The 12,606-nt window shown below is 40.0% G+C and overlaps 1 long non-coding RNA gene across 3 annotated transcripts in view; it reads right to left on the bottom strand.

The window, feature by feature from the left end:
- Positions 1-261: 261 nt before the first annotated feature.
- The window catches only part of LOC103345158 (LINE-1 retrotransposable element ORF2 protein), a 211,702-nt gene continuing 199,357 nt past the window's right edge, over positions 262-12,606 (bottom strand). For all 3 annotated transcript variants that reach the window (XR_011384892.1, XR_011384890.1, XR_011384891.1), the window contains one exon: positions 262-7,948. This is a non-coding gene — a long non-coding RNA (LINE-1 retrotransposable element ORF2 protein). The remainder of the gene's footprint in view (positions 7,949-12,606) is intronic.

The raw sequence follows: 12,606 nt of genomic DNA, 5'->3' as shown, positions 1-12,606 counted from the left end.
TAAGAGTGACATTTTTTGCTTTTTGCATCTTGGCAAGCATCCAAACAAGTTCATTATCCCCAAACCAAAATTGTGTGAGAAGCTCAGGACATGTGGAGAGACTCTGGAGAATAATACATCTTCTGTGTAGAGTATTTTTTTTAATTTTAAAAATTTGTATAAGGTGAACAAATTTCCTGTATTTCATATATGAAGATTTAGGAACATAGTGGTATTTCCCATGCTACCCTCCCTCCCACCTGTGCTCCCACCCTCCCTCCTCCTTTCTTTTAATTTTTACAATTTTTCCTCCTCCTCCTTTCTTTTAATTTTTACAATGACATACTTTGTTTATTTTATAATCAGAAGTTTAACCTTTATACTTAGTGAAATAAGACAGTCCCAAAATGACAAATACCATATGTTTTCCCTGATCTGTGGTAACTAGTAGAGTAAAAAAAATGTATATGAGGAAAATTGGCATTTTGAGAGTTGATTATTGTTTACAGCCTTTGTTTCTATTGTGAGGAACAGTGTTTTTTCTTCTTACTATTTGTTGATTCTTTTTTATTTATTTTTTCTAAAATTTTATTTAAGGAATACAAACTTCATGCATTTCATATACACAAATTTAGGAACACAGCAATTTTTCCCACCTTTCCTCCCTCTCGCCCATACTATTGCCCTTCTTCCTCCTCCCTCTTCTATTCCTATTCTTATTTTTTACAAAGATCTATTAGTTACACAGATCAGATAGAACATACGGTATTTGTCTTTTTGGACTGGCTTATTTAACTAAGTATAATGGTTACCAGTTTCATCCATTTTGTTGCAAATGACAGAATTTCATTTTTAACCACTGTATAATATTCCATAGTATATATAAGTCATACTTTATCCAGTCTTCAATTGATGGACATCTAGGTTGATTCCATAAGTGGAGAGTTAAGCTTATGATATACTTAATTTCAAAGAAACATTTCACAGCAATAGATAATTGAAACTTAACTTCTTTTTATTAAAAAAATATTTATTTATTTAAAAGAGTTGAGAGAATTATAACAAAAATGGGGTCCAAATGTACAATAAAATCAGCCTCTCAAGAAGAAAAAAAATAGTTTGGAGGGGAGAGAGAGAATGAGAATTGTCCTCCCTCTGGTGGTTCACTTTCATTTTTTTTTTTTTTAATTTTTTTTTATTTTTTGACAGGCAGAGTGGACAGTGAGAGAGAGAGACAGAGAGAGAAAGGTCTTCCTTTTGCCGTTGGTTCACCCTCCAATGGCAGCCGCGGCCAGCGCGCTGCAGCCGGCACACCGCGCTGATCCGATGGCAGGAGCCAGGAGCCAGGTGCTTTTCCTGGTCTCCCATGGGGTGCAGGGCCCAAGCACCTGGGCCATCCTCCACTGCACTCCCTGGCCACAGCAGAGGGCTGGCCTGGAAGAGGGGCAACCGGGACAGAATCCGGCGCCCCAACCGGGACTAGAACCCGGTGTGCCGGCGCCGCTAGGCGGAGGATTAGCCTAGTGAGCCGCGGCGCCGGCCGTGGTTCACTTTCAGATGTCTGCAATGGCCAGGACTGGGCCAGGCTGAAGCCAGGAACCAGGAGCTAGGAGCTTCTTCCAGGTCTACCATGTGGGTAACAAGGGCCCAAGCACTGTGTCATCTTCTGCTGCCAGGCTTTTAGCAGGGCACCGGATCAGAAATGGAGCAGCCGGGACATGAACCAGTGCTCATATGAGATTCCGGCATCACAGGCAGCATCTTAACATGCTGCACCACAACGTTGGCCCCGAAACTTAACTTCTTTCAAGTTACTAGTATAAAGAAAATCATGTGGTATTACCTTGGTGTTGGAAAAAGGGCAGAATCTAGAAGGACTTTGAAGAAACTGTTAATGAAAGTTAGACCTTGACAGGAGTGCTGGGGACATCTTGAAGGGCAGTGAGCCTATTCTTACTGGAGTATGGAGAAAAGGAAACACGTTATGTACTGGCAGAAGACTTAGCAAAGGTGTTCCTGTAGTAATACAAAAAATGCAAAGGGTGCTGAATAAATTTATGAATCCAGATGGGGAAATTTGTATGCACATGATAAATTATGAGAAGAGATAAAATTAAAGACGAAAACTGTTCAGTTATGGTTTAAAAGAAATATTTCCAAATCAGGATTTCCTGGGTTTGAAAATAAAACAAGTTCTCATCCCCAGTACCTCCAAATGGCAAACTATTTTGAAAGAAGTGACTCATGGAATATATCAAATTGAGGATCTTTCCAGGATAACATGGCCTCATATTAAAATCATAAGGGTAATTATTCTAAGATCATTTGTTAAGACCTTAAAATTAATCAGGTGGTATCTTATATAATGTGTAAGTTGGACAAAACACTCTCTAAGGATATTAAAGTTTGTAATATATTTTAATCTCTGAATTTATTAATTTAGGTCTTCCTTCCCTTTTTTGATTAGTTAGGCAAATGGTGTATCAATTTTGTTTATTTTTTTCCCCCAAAACCAGCTCTTCATTTCACTTATATTTTGTATTCTGGGAGGAGATTCAATTTGTTTATTTTTCCTCCAAATTTAATTATTTATTTCCTCCTACTAACATTGGGGTTGGTTTGTTCTCTTTTTTAATTAAAAATTTATTTATTTGAGAGGCAGAGTTACAGACAGAGAGAGGAAGAGACAGAGATGGAGGTATTACATTTGCTGGTTCACTCCCCAAATGACTGCAGTGTCTAGAGCTGGGCCAATCTAAAGCCAGCAGCCAGGAGCTTCTTCCAGGTCTGTCATGTGGCTGCAGTGGACCCAAGTACTTGGGCCATCTTTCACTGCTTTCCCAGGCCACTAACAAGGAGCTGGATTGGAAGTGGAGCAGCTGGGACTCAAACCGGTGCCCATATGGGATGCTGGCATCACAGGCAGAAGCTTAACCCACTATGCCACAGCACTGGTCCCTTGGTTTGTTCTTGCTTTTCTAGTCTTTGAGACGCATTGTTAGATCATTTATTTGATGCCTTTCCAATTTCTTGATGCAGACACTAATTGCTATAAACTTTCCTCTTAACACTGCTTTTGCTATATCCTACAAGTTTTGATATATTGTGATGTCATTTTCATTCATTTCCAGGAATTTTTAAATTTCCCTTCTGATTTTTTCTATGATCCACTGTTCATTCAGCAGCATGTTGTTCAGTATCCATGTGGTTGCATATTTTCTAGAGTTTCTAGAGTTGTTAATTTCCAGCTGCATTCTATTGTGGTCAGAAAAGATACATGGTATGGTTTCAACTGTTTTGAATTTATTGAGACTTGCTTTATGAATTGGCATATGTCTATCCTATAGAAAGTTCCATGTATTGATGAGAAGAATGTGTATTCTACAACTGTGAAATGAAATGTTCTGTAGGTATCAATTAGGTCCAATGGGTCAGTAGTGTAGATTATCTATGATGTTTCTTGATTTCTTTAATCTAGTTGATCTGTCCATTGATAAAATTGTGATATTGAGGTTTCCCATTATTACTCCATTATTACTGTATTGGAGCCTATGTCTCCCTTTAGATCCATGAACATTTCTTTTAAATTGTCATATATCCTAGCATTGTGTGCATATACATTTATTATAGTCACATCAGCCTGTGGAATTGATCCCTTAATGATTACATAATGTCTTTTTTCCTCTTTTAACAGTTTTTTGTGATAAAGTCTATTTTGTCTGGTATTAGGATGACTGCTCTGCTCATTTTTGCTTTCTGTTAGCATGAGTTATCTTTCATTCTTTCACTTTCAGCCTGTGTGTATCTTTGTTGGTGAGGTGTGTTTCTTGTAGCAAATAACAAATATATGGGTCTTATTTTTTAATCCATTCTACAAGTCTTTATCTTTTAATTGAAACATTTAGGTCATTTACAATTCATGGTTATTATTGATAAGTAATGACGGTCCTGCCATTTTTCCACAAATCTCCCTATTGTTTTTTTTTTAATTTCCTTTCTACTTTTACTAGGAGATTTTCTGCCTTCACATTCTTTCATGAAGATGACTATCTTTTTCTGTTTCTATGTGTAGTGTAACTATCAATGTAATGCTGGATGAGTGGTGACAAATTCTTTCAATTTCTGTTTTGGAAAGTCTTTATTTCACCTCCTTCTTTTTTTTCTTTTGACAGGCAGAGTTAGACAGTGAGAGAGAGAGAGAGAGAGAGAGAGAGAGAGAGAGACAGGTCTTCCTTCCATTGATTCACCCCCCAAATAGCCGCTATAGCCAGCACGCTGCACCAATCCGAAGCCAGGAGCCAGGTGCTTCCTCCTGCTCTCCCTTGCGGGCGCAGGGCCCAAGCATTTGGGCCATCCTCCACTGCCTTCCTGGGCTATAGCAGAGAGCTGGACTGGAATAGGAGCAACCAGGACTGAAACAGCGCCCCAACCAGAACTAGAACCCAGGGTACTGGCACTGCAGGCGGAGGATTAGCCAAGTGAGCCGTGGCGCAGGCCTCACCTCTTTCTTAAATGAGAGCTTTGCAGGGTACAGTTTTGGGTTGATGATTTCTTTCTTTTAAGACTTGGACTATGTTTCTACATTCACTCCAAGCCTGTAGGGTTTCTGATGAGAAATCTGCTCTCAGTCTAATTGGAGATCCTTTGAAGGTAATATGGCATTTCTCTTATGCACATTTATATAATGTGTCATGGTGAAGATCTTTCCCGATCAGATCTATTAGGGGTTCTCAGTCTTTTTTGTACTTTAATGTCCCTATCTTTCTCCAAATTAGGGACATTTTCTGCTGTTACTTCAATGAACAGGAGGTGTTCTAATTCATTCTCTCTTTCTACACCTTCAGTAACTCCTAATACACGTATGTTTGATCATTTGATAGTATCCCATAAATCTTGAACACTATTTTCGGTTTTTCTTTTTTTCCTCCAGAAAAATTTTATTTAAGGCACACAAACTTCATGCATTTCATAGACACAACTTTAGGAACATAGTAATTACTTCCACCCTACCTGCCCTTCCATCCTCTTCTTCCATCTCTTATTCCCATTCTTATTTTTCATTAAGATCTATTTTCAATTAACTTTATACACATAAAATAACTCTAAAAATGAAATAAAAATAAAATGAATAGTGAAGTTGTATGGTTATTTTTAAATTCTATAGAATCGCTCTATGACATTTTAGGTCAACTAGCTATAAAGTTGGAGTATGCTATGAAAGTCAGAAAACTTCCATTTAACAATGCTCTCATATACTGTAGTTCCTAGCACCAATGAAAAACACCTCAGTGAATTTATTCAGCACACCTGATTTGATGTTCTATAGAACTGTACTCTCTGGTATAACTGGAAAAGAGGATTTAAGAAAGATAGATGCTCAGGCTGGCATTGTAGGTGCAACAGGTTAAGCAGTGGCAACTCCAACAGCCCATACAATTTGTGTTGCGGCTGCACTGCTTCTGACCTAGCTCCATGCTAATGTACCTGGGAAACCAGCAAAAGATTTTCCTAATACATGGACTCACATAGGAGACCCATAAGGAGTTTCAGACTCCTGGCTTTGGCCTGACCCATCTCTGGCTGCTGTGGCCATGTGGGAAGTGAACCAGTAGATGAAAGTTCTCTTTCTCTCTCTGCCTCTCCCCACTCTCTGTCAATCTGCCCTTCAAACAAATAAAATGACTCCTTTAAAGAAAGAATAATAGAGGCTAGCAGGTGGCATTTAACTATCAGAGGCAAGGTGATGTGATTACAGTTTTTATTTGTAATTTTCTATATTTACTAAGTACATTTCTGAAGTAACTACAGAAATTCCAGATTCCAATCTTTATTCTTGGCTGAAGTTTCAACCCAATGACTTTGAGGCAAAAGGGTCTGTAAAAATAACCACTATGAAGATAAGCCACTATGTTCCAATGGGAATGATGAATGGTGAGTCAATGAAAATGTAGCTTAACTTACACATTATATAAATATTATAAAAATTATAGCCATTATAGCAATATTGTGGTTCCTCACAAAATTTCTTTTTTAAAATTTATTTATGTTATACAAATTTGAAGTATTTCATATATACAGTTTTAGGAACACAGTGATACTTCCCATCCTACTCTCCCTACCATCCACGCTCCAGAACTTTTTTCTCCTCCCTCTCCCAATTTCAAGATCCAAGACAGGTCTTGAACCCAGATCCCATTAACTGAATGGAAGGCAGAGTCCCTAGTAATACTTAGCCAACAGCAAGTATATTTAGAAACTTTTACTTTCCTCCTTCCTCAAACAATATTCTGAATTGGAAAAAATTAATATTCAAGCGTTATAAGTGCTTTAAGATATATAGTCTGAAACTGATAACAAAGAACACAAATATCATTATTGTCTCTTGTTAGTCTGGGAGCATATGGAGGATAGGTGACAGATGGCTAGGTTATATCGTTCTCATAGCCTATCACTTCTATCTATTAATTGTCATATCTAGTTTCTGTTTCCCCTGGAATTCAGTGGGAAATGAATGAATACACTAGCAGCTAACAGAATGCTCACCCTTTTTCCTTCACATATGGACCAAGAGTCATTACAGCCTCCAATGCTGATGGAAGTCCTGGAAAGCAACTCCTTCACAAACAGTACATCAGGAGAAATATATAACTAAGAGTTGTACAGATAATCCAGCCACAAGGATTAAAATTATTATTATATTATTATTATTATAGGATTATTATTATTATATGAGTTTTAGCCCTGAAAAATTATATTGGTTGTTGCAAATTATGCCCTACGGTTATGGAGTTGCCCTCCTCAGAACACATTTCATGGAAAGCCTCTGCTGGGACTTAGATGATCAACAACCTAGCTTTGAATCTACTTACTTTGAAACCACAACTGAAGCCACTGATTCCTACGCCCACTGTGAAGTTCTTTGAATATGATGCATGTACAAGAACAGGGCCATTGCTACCTGACATTTTATTTCTGTTATGAGAAACTTTGGTTTCTGGGATTCTGGTGACCTAATCTGTGGTCTGAGGCTCTTTCATTCCAAGCCATTATACTCTCCCGCTTTTCACAGGAATCACATCACACCTGCATTGGTATCTGAGGGATCTCTGCTTCCTCTGCCATAATTATTATTCAAAGGTGTTTCTTTTTTTAAAGGTTTATTTACTTATATGAAAGTCTGAGTTACAGAGAGAGATAAAGAGAGGCAGAGAGAGAGAGAGGTCTTCCAACCACTGGTTCACTCCCCGGATGGCTGCAATGGCAGGACTGAAGCTAGGAGTCAGGAGCTTCTTCCAGGTCACCCACATGAGTGCAGGGGCCCAAGAACTTGGGCCATGTTCTAATGCTTTCCCAAGCCATAGCAGAGAGCTGGATCAGAAATAGAGCAGCCAGGACTAGAACCAGTACCCATACGGGATGCCAGAAACACAGGCAGCAGCTTTACCCATACGCCACAGTGCCAGCCCCGCAAAGGTGATTCTTTCATATCTATCTGCTTCTCAAAAGTTCAGAACTGATAGGCAATGCTGAGAGTCATTTGAGGAAATAGCAAGTTGTAATGTTGGCAAAAGGTAATAAACAGGTACTGGCTCAAATGTGGAGTACCTTACCACGCTAACCTAGGAGAAGGATATTTTGAGGGGCAGTTTTTCATGTGCAATGAATTAGGCATTTGAAACATATGGAGGCAGCAAGCCTATAAGGACAGCAGTGTTTACTGGTTATCACTTAAATTATATTGATCCCTGGAGAGTAAAGACACACTGGGTAACTAACAGTTAAAGGCTAAGTGTCAGGGTTGGGGTGGGGGGTTTGGTTGCTTACCAAGAGGATTTTATCTTCTGCAGTAAAAGATCATTGCAGCTGAGGAGCAGTCAAAAGATGTGAGAGAGCCCACGAACTTCAGAGAGGTTTACATCCTTATTCAAGGCGAATCAGTTATGCCAAAGACAAGGCTAGTTTGGAGACCCTAGGAGAATAAAACATGGGATTGTAAGATCTGAGGAAGATTTGAAGATCTTCCTGAACCCTCAGGGCTGGTCCTCTGTGACCATCACATATAGCTAACCTATGATTTTGACCCTGTGGAGATATCAGTGGTGGGAATAGATGCAGGGTAGGCTCTGTGGCAAGCCCTAGAACAAGAATCACAGTGCAGTTCACGTGTTTTTGAAGCATGGCTGTGCCATCTGCTGTGAATTCCACATCTATTGAAAATGGCTGTAAGTGTGTTACTGGGCTCCAGGAAAAGTGGAATTTTTTTTTTATCACAGGGCTCCAAATGAACATGTGTCCTGAACTGTCCAGTATGAGCTGAGTTCTTTATGATCTGCTAAGTCATAAAATCCAAACCAGTTTGGCAGTAAGCCACACAATATGCTAAAAAATATTGAGCCCATACAAGAGCAGAAGGCATACGTAAGTTCTATGAGCCTGTAGTAGCTGCTCCCCGTGGTTTCATCAGTGTCTGTCACCCATCTTATGTCTGTGATCATATAAGAGGTTTGTTTAATCATCTGATGGAAGATGTAAGATTTTTTTTACCATCTCTGTATTAGATAAAGTCTTTGGAAATGGACAAAATCTTTAAAAATGATATCCCTGATCTTTTTGCCCTTTTGTTGAATGGGAGAAAATGTATTCTTGTTGAAAAGGGCTTGATGAGTGTGTCTTAAACGTCAAGAACCCATTATAAATAAAATATTTGTTAAGAAATAGGGTTAGCATAGAGACAAATATGTTTTCCCTGATTTGTGGCAGCTAATAGATAGCATACAAAAGAGTTTTTCATGAATATATGTCAATTGGGATTTTGTTATTGTTTAGAGCCTTTGTTCTATGCTCCTGTGGAACAGTGACCTTTCTACTTTTTACATCTTAGACTCTTTATTGAAAGCAGGATTAAGCCTGTGATTATAAAGCAAACTAAAAATCTGTTATTTTAAAAAGTAAAAGAAGGGCCGGCACCGCAGCTCACTAGGCTAATCCTCCGCCTTGCGGCGCCGGCACACCAGGTTCTAGTCCCAGTCGGGGCACCGGATTCTGTCCCGGTTGCCTCTCTTCCAGGCCAGCTCTCTGCTGTGGCCAGGGAGTGCAGTGGAGGATGGCCCAAGTCCTTGGGCCCTGTACCCCATGGGAGACCAGGATAAGTACCTGGCTCCTGCCATCAGATCAGCGCGGTGTGCCAGCCGCAGCGCTGGCCGCAGCGGCCATTGGAGGGTGAAGCAACGGCAAAGGAAGACCTTTCTCTCTGTCTCTCTCTTTCTCACTGTCCACTCTGCCTGTCAAAAAAAAAAGTAAAAGAGAAAAAGAAAGGCGTGAAGGAGGAAGACATAGAGGGAAGTATCATATTCTTAGAACTGTCTCTATGAGGGCCGGTGCTGTGGCACAGTGGGTTAATGCCCTGGCCTGAAGTGCCAGCATCCCATAATGGTGCCGGTTTGAGACCCAGCTGGTCCACTTCCAATCCATCTCTCTGCTATGGCCTGGGAAAGCAGTAGAAGATGGCCCAAGTCCTTGGGCCCGTGCACCCGCGTGGGAGAAGTGGCTCCTGGCTCCTAGCTTTGGATGGGCACAGCTCTGGCCTTTGCAGCCAATTGGGGAGTGAACCATTGGATAGAAGACCTCTCTCTCTCTCTCTCTCTCTCTCTCTCTGCCATTCCTCTCTCTGTGTAACTCTAAATTTCAATAAATAAATAAATCTAAAAAAAAGAATTGTATCTATGAACTCCATGAAATCTGTTTTCTTCATATTAATAAAAAATTAAAGAACAAATTAGTAAATAAAAAAGAATACGGTTAGGCCTCAAAGCTGAGACCTCTCGTGAGACTCTTCTAAATTCACTTAAAGCCTAATGCCTGACTTATCAGATGTTATTCAAAAATATAAAGACTAACTGACCACACCCATCCTTAAGTTTTAATACTTAATTTCACTATTTTATAGCCAGCGTGCCAAAGACAAAATGAAAAGCTTGAAGAAGCAAAAAACTACTTAGAAAAATAAATCACGGCCGGTGCTGCGGTTCAATAGGCTGATCCTCTGCCTGTGGCGCCAGCACACCGGGTTCACATAGGCAGAAGATTAGCCACGTGACCATGGTCCGGCCCCTAGCCCCCATCCTTCTAAAACCAATTACCAACTCCTTGAAGGACCATCCTTCTAAAACCTCTTTGTTGCTTAAGTATGGGGCTAAAAGGGTTTTTGAAATTGACTCTTGGTTGTCAGTTATCGTCCCCCCACCCGACAACATACATCAAAGCAAGGGACCAAATCAGACCAACAACCAGGACCACATCTGTCTTGGCAAATGAGGGACAAACACAATTAACTACAGGATGACTGACCAGCAATGTTTAGCAAAAGAGAGATGCCAAGAAGAGATTTAAACAGCTAAAATAGTCACAAATGAAACTCTAAATGAAAATATATATAGCTAAGAGGTTTCAAAGAAAAGGTTTATATGCATGTTTGCCTGAGAACAAGTATCACAAAACTCTGCCAGGGCTGCAACCTATATAGAGAGCCACCATTTAAAAAAAATAAAAAGAGAGTGAGAATAACTAAATATGATGTTTGGTATTCTAACAGAGCAGGACGGTGCCTGCATAGTGGCCTATTCTTGCCGCTGTGCTTCTTTCCAGATAAAAACAAATATTGATTAAATTAAGAGATAGGCCACCTGGCTTCAACAGACTCTGTATCATTAAAGTCCCTGGTTTCAAGGAGCTGGTAATTGGTTTTCAAATTTCTTCTTCTGGATTTCACTTAAAGTCAGGTCAGTCTTCAAGAAAATTTTAGTTTGAATTCACACTTCTCATAATAGTATTGGGACTTTACTAAGTGCTTAACATCCTTATGTTGTATACCTGCTCTCTCCTAAAGGGGAGAATGGAAAAAGATGTATTTCACCTGAAGACAATTAAGCACAGTAAATGCTCCTCACCAAATATTGATTCTGCTCAATCAAAAAGGAGGGTATGGGTTAACAGCAGGATGCTTGGGTAACTATCAGGCTACCTACCATGATAATGCAAATATGACTATGTACCCTAAAACCTGCCACTCTGCTGCCTATCAAGGAAATGAGCTCCTTCATCATGATTATTTGGAAACCTTGGAGACTATTTTCTCTAACAGATTGGACCTTTCAGAACAGCCCCAGCCTGAGTCACACTGGGACCTTTTCACTAACAGAGCAGTTTTCTGATAATGAACAATGGAGGATTGGGTGGGTAGTGGTCACAGAAGGACAGGCACTAGAAGCAGGAGCACTACTACTGAACTTCATCCCAAGAAAGCTAAATTGATCACTCTGACAAGAGCTCTCCAGCTATCAAAAAAAGAAGGTAAACATAAACCCTAACTATACCTTTATGGCGGTTCATGCTATTTGGAAGGAAAGGGTGCTCCTGAGAACAGGAAATAAGAATATTAAATATACAGCCAAGATTCAAACTCTATTGCAAGCAGTGACAAAGACAAAGCAGGTAGTAATAATGCCTTGTCTTAGCCACTAAAAGGTGAGCACATTGCAAAAATAAACCAGACCACTGATTTTGCTACCATGATCGAGGCTAAAGGAGAGCTTGCTTGGGCCTCAGTACCCCATCTTGATGTATACCACTTAAGTCTTATTATAATGAGGAAGATGAGAAAAGAACAAAGGACTTGGGTTTTGATGCTTGGATGTTGCCAAAAGTTAACAATCAATCTGCCACAGACTCATCTTTGTACCAAGACCTTGGTCTAACCCATCAGAAAGCACTTGCATGAGAGTACACATTATTGGTGCAATGTCCTGATGAATTTTTTACAGCCTCATTTACCAGGACCTCTTCTTCAGCAGGTAGAGCAACAAATAACCCAGGGTTGCCCTTTATGTGTTCAGAACAAACCAAAATAGAAACACTTATCAGCCAAAAGAGGCCCCAAAGGGTGAGGGCCAGCCCCTTTTGATCATTGTCAAGTAGACTTCACTCACGTGTCTGTGATACCAGAGAACTTCAAATATTGACTTTTATTGATGGATACCATTTCACGATGGGAAAAAGATTATCCCATCAGTTAAGACAGAGAGAGAGAGAGAGAGAGAGAGAGAGAGAGAGAGAACATCTGAGGTGACCAGGCTGTGGTTAAAGGAACTTATTCCTAGATATGGACTTCCTTTTTATATGCAAAGTGATAATGGGCCTTATTTCATATCTGAAATAACTCAGAAATTAGGTAAAGCTCTTCCTTTAAAGTGAAACCTGCATGCATCTTAGAGACCTCAATTTTACTGGAAAATCCAAAACGGAAAAAGACACCTTAAAGATAATGATTGCCTAATTATGCCAAGACACTAGCCTAAAATGAGATAAGTGTTGCCAACAGTCTTCCTCCAGATAAGGGTGACCCCTAAAAGCAGGCTTCAGTTGAGCCCCTAAAAAGCAGAATTTGTGAAACCCCTACTGATGCCTCAAGTTTGCCTCCACCATGTCCTCTCCACAGCTAGAAACATCCCTCTGCCCTTTAAACCTAGAGATCAAGTGCTGCTGAAAGCCTAAAAGGGGCAGCGTCCTGAGACCTTATGACGTCCTGCTAACGACTCACACCGCCTTGAAGTTGTCTGAAGTGGAGCCTTA

Source organism: Oryctolagus cuniculus, chromosome 20 (assembly GCF_964237555.1).
Source record: "Oryctolagus cuniculus chromosome 20, mOryCun1.1, whole genome shotgun sequence".
In the NCBI taxonomy this organism is placed as follows: Eukaryota; Metazoa; Chordata; class Mammalia; order Lagomorpha; family Leporidae; genus Oryctolagus; species Oryctolagus cuniculus.
The sequence above is the reverse complement of the archived record's forward strand: the minus strand, read 5'-3'. Positions and strand labels throughout refer to the sequence as shown.